The following is an 8,278-nucleotide window of genomic DNA, read 5'->3' as shown; positions in this document are numbered from 1 at the left end:
TCTGGGTCTGTTACCTCTCACTAACACGGAAGTCACTCAGATTTAAGGGGGAAAAACAAAGGCAGCAATTGCCAGTTTCCTTGCGCAATTTTTAAACACCCGTTTCCCAATTCTGATGGCCCAGCAAAGAGCATAAGGAACAACATCCTTTCACACTGCCCCCACCTCCTGAAACATCAGAGCAGTGAAACAGCTGCAACTCAAAACACTTTGTAAACAGGTGACTGAAATCCCCTGGGATGCCCGATGGCCTGGGCATGTCTCATTGTGATTATAGTTCCTGCTATACAAATTGGAGTCCATGTAGCAGGGCTTGTGCCAATTCCTAGGCTGTTGTAGTTCCAGTTGTTATGGGTTTTCATGACAAAAAGATGGCATACATACAGTATCAGTGATACAACACTCAGGTAGTGATCCATTCAAACTACCAATTCTGCCCTGGAAGGGCTTTCATGTTTTGGGACCTTTCTCTAGTTGAAAGTCACCCCTGTGCAGTGGGCCTGCTCAAGACCTAGGCACACTTAAGTCTTCAAAATAGAGCTTGTGAGGGACACAAGTGGTGAATGACTAAGACAACCGTCTGTAGATCTATACAACTTGTGAGTGGCAGCAGGTTGTTCTCAGCAAGACCCCCACCTCTAGAACATCCTCCCCTCTTTGGTCCAACAGAACACAAGTTTGTTGGCCGTGTAGGTATAATGAATTGTAGCTGCATATGTGTAGACACCACAGTCGTTAGCAGGGAGAAAACCTGAGACCTTCAGCCCCCAAAACACAAGCCCTTCTCATGCTAAAAAAGTGACTCCTTTCACTGTAAGTAGAGGCTGTTTTAGTTGGAGGGACCAGCCAGTGGAAGGAGACATGATCTTACCTGTAGAGACATTATATTAAATAGACCTATTGTAAGGCCTAATCACTTATGCAGTGCTCTTCTCTAAGTCATGTTTTAGTTGTTTGTTTTGGACAGGAGGTCGTGTGTTGTTGTTGTTGTTACTGTTTGTTTTTGCCTACATAGGTTTGGATTATTTTTGTGTTTTTCAATATCATTTTTTGGAGCACCTGGAGTTTGTCTGTGAGATGCATTATAAAAATGGAAAAATACATACCAAAGTATTAACGCCAGTCAGAAAACAGAAGAAAAAGAAAGCCAAAGATCTGTTATTTCCTAGACAGAGCACCAGTAGCAAATGCAAGGTGCTTTTTGATCACAGGTGGAACAAGATGCCTGGCTCTCAAAGGATTCAAGTGTGTCCAGCTTGTGGGGTTTTTGATTCCTCCCTAAGAAGTCATCATTTGTCATCACAGGCTTGCAACACACATTGTTCAGAGCCATGTGGCAATCGTACAGGTGGCAACGTTTACTTAATGCCATTTAAAACCAAGATGGAAGAGGTTTCAGACGAGAACTAAGGGATTCAGAAGTAGCATCTTTAGTATCACGGAGAAGAAATAGTGCCTCAGAAAGAGTTGTAACACCACAAGACCAACCAGTGGCCAATGATACTATTAAAATCTATTGTCTCAGGGCTGGTGGAGGTAGTGACTAGGGAGTGTGGGGATGGGCTGGCTCAAGGAGTTAGCATTGGCTCATAGAGATTTTCTTCCTCCTCCAGATCAGGGGTTCTAAACCTTGTTCTTGCTGGGGCCCACCCCAATAGGCTATAAAACTCCACGGCCCACCTGTGCCACAACAACTAGTTTTCTGCATATAAAAGCCAGGGCCAGCGTTAGGGGGTAGCAAGCAGGGCAACTGCCCATGGCCCCATGCCATGGGGCCCCCACGAAGCTACGTTGCTCAGGCTTCAGCTTCAGCCCTGGGTGGCGGGGTTCAGGGCCCCAGGCTTCAGCCCCATGCGATCGGGCTTTAGATTTCTGCCCTGGGCCCCAACAAGTCTAACACTGGCCCCCTGCTTGGTAGACCCCCTGAAACTTGCCAGCAGCCCCTCACTGGGGCCCCGGGGCCCTGGTTGAGAACCACGGTTCTAGATTACCAGTTCAGATCTGACCTATAACCTGGTTAATGGTGCCTAGATGCTGCTGCCATCTGGTGGCTGATTGGTATTGGGAGACTAGTATAAAATGAGTTGGTGTCTTACTCCACTTCCCAGTGGGCAGCGACCATAGCATAGTTAGCAATCTCAGCAGTGAGAATGGAGATTGAGCTGTCCTTTCAGCCTTGGAAATGGTCCCTCCAGCTTAAGGGAGACAAAAGTTGGCCGCTGGAACTACCCAAGCCCAGATAAACAGAGAACATATTAGTAAGTGTGGAAGCTAGAGAACCTGAAAGAAAGACAATCTATTTGTGACTAAAGTCTCACCTTTACTGAGAAGGATGCTCTGGGGTGCAAAGATATTTTTTAGTGGCTGTTCTGTGGTGCTGCCTTCATGTCAGGAACTGTTTCAAACAATGTATTATTTCGTTTACAGTTTTGGGAAATGGGACTGCAATAATACGCCTGCAATCCTTCCCTCCTACATCCTGGTGCACTCTTTAGATAGACTGCAGTCAGCTGGACAGGGAAAAATCATCCTATCTGCCTTGTCTAATAATCATATGGGTTTGCTGGAGATTTGGAGAATGACTATTGATGGGCTCTGCAGAGGCCGGAGGGCTGGGGGAGACTAAATACATAGTGTCCTGTGGCTTGATGGCCGCTCGCCCTGAGAACCCCAGGGTGATATGCCTCCAGGTGTGCTTCACTGCAAGTATTTAATGCATCATCGCTCCTTTCTCTATAAATTTCTGACTCTGAAGCCAGGTGGCCTTTTACACCTGACAGGATAATAGAAAAACAAACCAAAGCAGCGCAGTGTTCCCTTTATTTCTGGCTGCTTAGCCCATCTTTCAGCTGGTTACAGAGAGCAATATTTAAAAACAAATTCAGTGGCGCAAGTGTTAAGGACAAAGAGGTGAAGCGAGTGCGAATGTAACAATCCGTTGGAAGCTGCAGACTCTTGCATAAGAGTCTGCCTTGGGTTGGTTCCCTAAACTAGTTTTTCTCTTCCGCAGAGTCACTGTTGTCCCACTTAACCTACAAACATGTGAGCCATTGAAAGCCCTGATGACGCATGCTGACTACAATATGACCTTTGCATAGTCCCCGCCAAAGATCATCTTTCCTCTTTCTATTGCATAAGCGCTGCCCATCTGTCCTTCCCCTGTCACACCCTTGGAAGTGAGGGACAGGATTACATAATGTCTTGTGGAGCAATGCAGAACTCAACTCAAAAGAAAGGTGCAGGGGTACCATGTGTGGTCTGTTATAGTGTTCACTGATCACATAGTGTAAGCTAGAGTTTGGGACCACTAGTGTGGGGATGTGGCGAGAGTTTTGGGGATCCACAAAGCATCCTGGCCTCTGTAGTAAATGGCCTGTATTTTAACCCGGCTGAAAATATTCCCAGCCCAGCAAAACAATAAGCCTTTTCCCTACATAATTAGAGGATTTAAAATCCTTCAGCACTACCCTCATCCATGCATCCGATGAAGTGAGCTGTAGCTCACGAAAGCTTATGCTCAAATAAATTGGTTAGTCTCTAAGGTGCCACAAGTACTCCTTTTCTTTTTGCAAATACAGACTAACATGGCTGTTACTCTGATACCCACAAAGCGTAACCAATACGAGTCACAATCTTTTCCCCAAAATTCACCGGCACAGAGGCACCAGAGAAGCCTTCTACTTTCCCTTGTTCTTTTCCCTCTAGCAACACAGGCCTGAGCTATGCTAATACACCAAAGCCCCTCCTCCCAGATATACCAGTAATATACCCAATCACGCTTCGCTGTATGTTGCCGATCTAGTAGTGGAGTACTCAAACCTAGCTAAATCCCTTGGATGACTCTTAGAACCCAGCCAATCGTCCAGACCCAAGTCAGTCCTAGCCCCTCCCTGCCCTATATTCTAATGACCTATTTTTTTCTTCCAAGAAAACGATCTCAGCGTTAAGTGGTAATGCAAGATCGTATCTACTCTTTGAACTTTACTTTCGAACCACAGTGTTGGGATAAGATTATTCATTTAGTAGAAAAATGATGTTCACCACTCAGGACTCTCACTAGTATTGTTGTGTGGTTGAAGAGACATGAATCAGCTATTATCCTTTACACTAGGCAATCAGTACTCTTATCTAGATACCATACCCACTGAACAGCCCCACACGCTTCAACTTTCAGCTTTCCTTCTTAGTGACATGACTCCAACATCTGATACATCGATATCACCCTGTACACTTCACTCTGACAAGTGAAGTAGAAGTGCTCATTAGGGAGTAAGTATGGTTAGTGGATTTGGTGTTACTCTTGAGATTCCGGAGGCCTAGGTGTTGTCCCTGGTTCTGCTACTGACCTGCTGTGTGACCTTAGGCAAATCACTTCTCTGTTTCCCCTCCCACCCTTTCCCTGTCTTGTCTATTTACAATGAAAATTTTCAAGGCAGGTATTGTCCCTTACTATGTGTTTGTACAGCATCTAGCAGAATGGGGTCATAAGTGGTGGAACTAGGGGTGCTGGGGGTGTGGTAGCACCCCCTAGCTTGATGTGGTTTCAATCATATACAGGATGTACAGTTTGGTTCAATGGCTCTCAGCACCCCCATTATACAAATTGTTGCAGCGCCCCTGAATGGGGTCCCAGTTTTGACTGGGATCTCTGCAAGCCAGTGTTGTTATGCTTGGCCCCTTTAGTGGAACACTCTAAATCAGGTTTTCTCTGGACAAATTATTTGGTGGTCTCAGAGTGTGGCCACCAACTCTTGCTGGTGGCCGCTCTCACACTTTCCTAAAATACTTACTTAGCTTTAGGAAAAACAAAGAAATATGCGCAGATACACAGCCATTTACATATTGCTCGCTAGTAAGTCTGTTGTGAAAATTAATATTAACAAACATACAAGTATCACTTTTCACAGCAGACTTACTCAGTCCTGGCAAACCTGGGGACAAGCTCTGGATGGGGAGCCGGAGTCTGATGCCCCACGGCCCTGGGACGGAAACCGGGAACACAGTCGGAGCCCAGTGCTGGAGCCCAAAGCCCCGTGGGCAAAGCCAGCTGCCCTGCTACCCCAGGGCTGAAGCCCAAAGCCTGAGCTCCACTGCCCCTGGGAAGGTGGGGAACTCACTGGCTACCTGCTGCTCCAGCCCCAGGGGTCTCCAGAGTGGGGCAGGGCCCAACCCCTGCTAGTGGCCCCAGTAACCAACACCAAGGTGGTGCATCCAGGAGCAACAGGGCGGTGGAGGGGCCGCTGCTTTGCGCCCCTCCCCCCCACAGGCCAGGGGGCTGTGGCCTCAAGAAAATCCTCTGGTGGTCACGGTGGCTGCCTTTGAGAAATGCTGCTCTAAATCAGGCCTCCATTCTGTGATACATATCGGGTGAAATGCAAGCAAAGGCATTCACACTTAGACAAGCATCTGAAGTCAACTGCGTCTGGCAACCACTCTGGCTCTATAAAGAACCGCCCCAGGTTCTCTAGTTATTTATAGTTCAGCATCAGTTTGGACCCAGTTGCTCCTGGGTAGAGATCTCTTTAGCAATAACAAAGATTACATGAAGAGCTTAAAAAAAGAATTCCACCCCTCGAAGGCTAAATTACTTCCACTATGTACAACTGTCATAGCTTCCAAGCCTTGCCCTTTAAAGATAGCACTGAAAAATAGAACTCTACAGCTGAAACGATATTCATGCCCTCGCTAGGCAAATGAACTGTCATGGATCTATAAGATTCTTCCTCAACGAATAACCAAAATACAAGCTAAATGGATGGAAGATTTAGCCACTGAGTAGAAACAGCAGCTTGTCAGGAAGCATATAGGAAGGTTAGCGCCAGTTACACTGACAAACTGCAAACACCATATGATTGCTTTGTCATAGAGTCCATCTCCGGGTTAGTAGAATGGCTACATGTTCACCTGATCCCTCCACCAACTACCAGTCAGGGCCGGCTCTACAGTTTTTGCTGCCCCAAGCAGTGAAAAAAATTGCCATTGCAGATGGCAAAAGGAAGACGTTGCTGCCGATTTGCCACCGCGGCCGGCAAAGGGGAGAAGATGCCGCCGAATTGCCACCGCGGCCGGAGGAACGGCCGCCCCTTTCGAACTGCCGCCCCAAGCACCTGCTTGGAATGCTGGAGCCTGGAGCCGGCCCTGCTACCAGTCACTAGCTAAGGAAGGAATTGCCGTATACATGTGATGGCAGCAGCCGCTACTGGAAGAGAATTCTCTATTGTACATAACTCTAGGACATGGGTCGGCAACCTTTCAGAAGCGGTGTGCCGAGTCTTCATTGATGCACTCTATTTTAAGGTTTCGCGTGCCAGTAATACATTTTAACGTTTTTAGAAGGTCTCTTTCTCTAAGTCTATAATATAGAACTAAACTACTGTTAAAAGAAAAGGAGTACTTGTGGCACCTTAGAGACTAACCAATTTATTTGAGCAAATACATTTGTTAGTCTCTAAGGTGCCACAAGTCCTCCTTTTCTTGCTGCGGATACAGACTAACGCAGCTGCCACTCTGTAAACTATTGTTGTATGTAAAGTAAATAAGGTTTTTAAAATGTTTAAGAAGCTTCATTTAAAATTAAATTAAAATGCAGATCTTATCAGTTTAGTGTGATCCTTGTCCTTGCTTTTCCTTGCTGAGTTTTCCAATGTCTGGCATATATTTGGATACTTTAAGCTGCACAAAGGCTTCTGAGTGATCACTTGTTAACTGGCTCCGAGAGGGACAGAGGACAGATTTCATGTGTGAAAATACCTGTTCATACAGGTATGTGGATCCAAATGCTGAAAGCACTGCAAACGCAATTTTCTTCAAACAGTTAATTTCACTGGCAGGGACGTCCAGCAGGTCAGAATAGAGGCCCCATGATCTCTCTCGGTAGCTTCAAGTGCACTCCGCAGATCTCCAAACTTTGATGCCCACAATTCTGAGCTTTTTAACTGAATGAGCTGCATTTTGAAATCTTCAACACCCATCCACTGAAATACAGACAAATCCAAGTCGCTTTCATTGACCTTTTCAGGTTTAATTAGAAAAGACAGCATGGGGCCAAATCGCTGGAAATCTTGAAATCTGTCAGAAAATTCTGATTCCAGTTCTTGCATGTTTCAGAGTAGCAGCCGTGTTAGTCTGTATTTGCAAAAAGAAAAGGAGGACTTGTGGCACCTTAGAGACTAACCAATTTATTTGAGCGTAAGCTTTCGTGAGCTACAGCTCACTTCATCGGATGCAACATGTACATTCTAATCTCAATGTCAGATGCAGCGTGCTGTTTCACATGGTGTGATAGTGATGTAAGCAGCAAATCAGGCCTTAAAAATATCCCAGCATAGTGGTGCGGGAACAATTTTTAAGGTGGGGGTGCTGAGCTGTGCCCCCTCTTGCCCCTGTCTGCACCCCTCACTGCCTCGGGCTGGGACCAGTGGGTCACAGCTGGGGGTGGCTGCAGAGCCCTGGGCCGACGGCCGGTACCCCAGGCCGGCAGCGGAGCCCCCGGGACCAGTGGCCTGGACCTGGTGCCAGCAGCAGGCTGAGCAGGGCCAGCAGATGGAACCCCAGCTGGCAGGGGGCCAGCAGCCGGTACCCCAGGCCATCAGTGGAGCCCCCGGGACCGGTGGTTAGGACCCAGGCAGTGTGAGTGCCACTGAAAATCAGCTCGCATGCCGCCTTTGGCACGAGTGTCATCGGTTGCCTACCCCTGCTCTCGGACCTGCTCCTTATATTTTGAAATTGATATGTTTCACAGAATGTTATCATCATAATTGAAAAAGAACCTCTTCATGTCAACCAATCTGGCCTGCAGGCAGTCTCATGGTTAGCCCTGTTTTCTGGCACTAGAATGTGTTGATTGACTCCCCTTTGAGGACATTATACACAGCGCTTCTTAATGGAAATACTTAGCTCCCCATGGCAAAACTATTTTCTGTAACTGTTGAGTTACTGGTTTCAGAGTAACAGCCGTGTTAGTCTGTATTCGCAAAAAGAAAAGGAGTACTTGTGGCACCTTAGAGACTAACCAATTTATTTGAGCATAAGCTTTCGTGTGGTTAGTCTCTAAGGTGCCACAAGTACTCCTTTTCTTTTTGTTGAGTTACTACGTGGCTGGCCAGGTTAGTAACAAAGATCAGGACCCACAGCTGGTCTGAACTGTACATGCGAGATTTTTTTTCTCACAAAAAAGTGGCCTTTTTTCTGAATGAAAAATTTCACTCATGAAATTTGGGGTTTTATTTCAGGGTTTGGGTTCCCCCCCCCATTTCTTGATCCTCCTGTCCCTTTTCAA

The sequence above is a fragment of the Lepidochelys kempii genome, chromosome 3, assembly GCF_965140285.1.
Source record: "Lepidochelys kempii isolate rLepKem1 chromosome 3, rLepKem1.hap1, whole genome shotgun sequence".
NCBI lineage: Eukaryota > Metazoa > Chordata > Testudines > Cheloniidae > Lepidochelys > Lepidochelys kempii.
The sequence above is the reverse complement of the archived record's forward strand: the minus strand, read 5'-3'. Positions refer to the sequence as shown.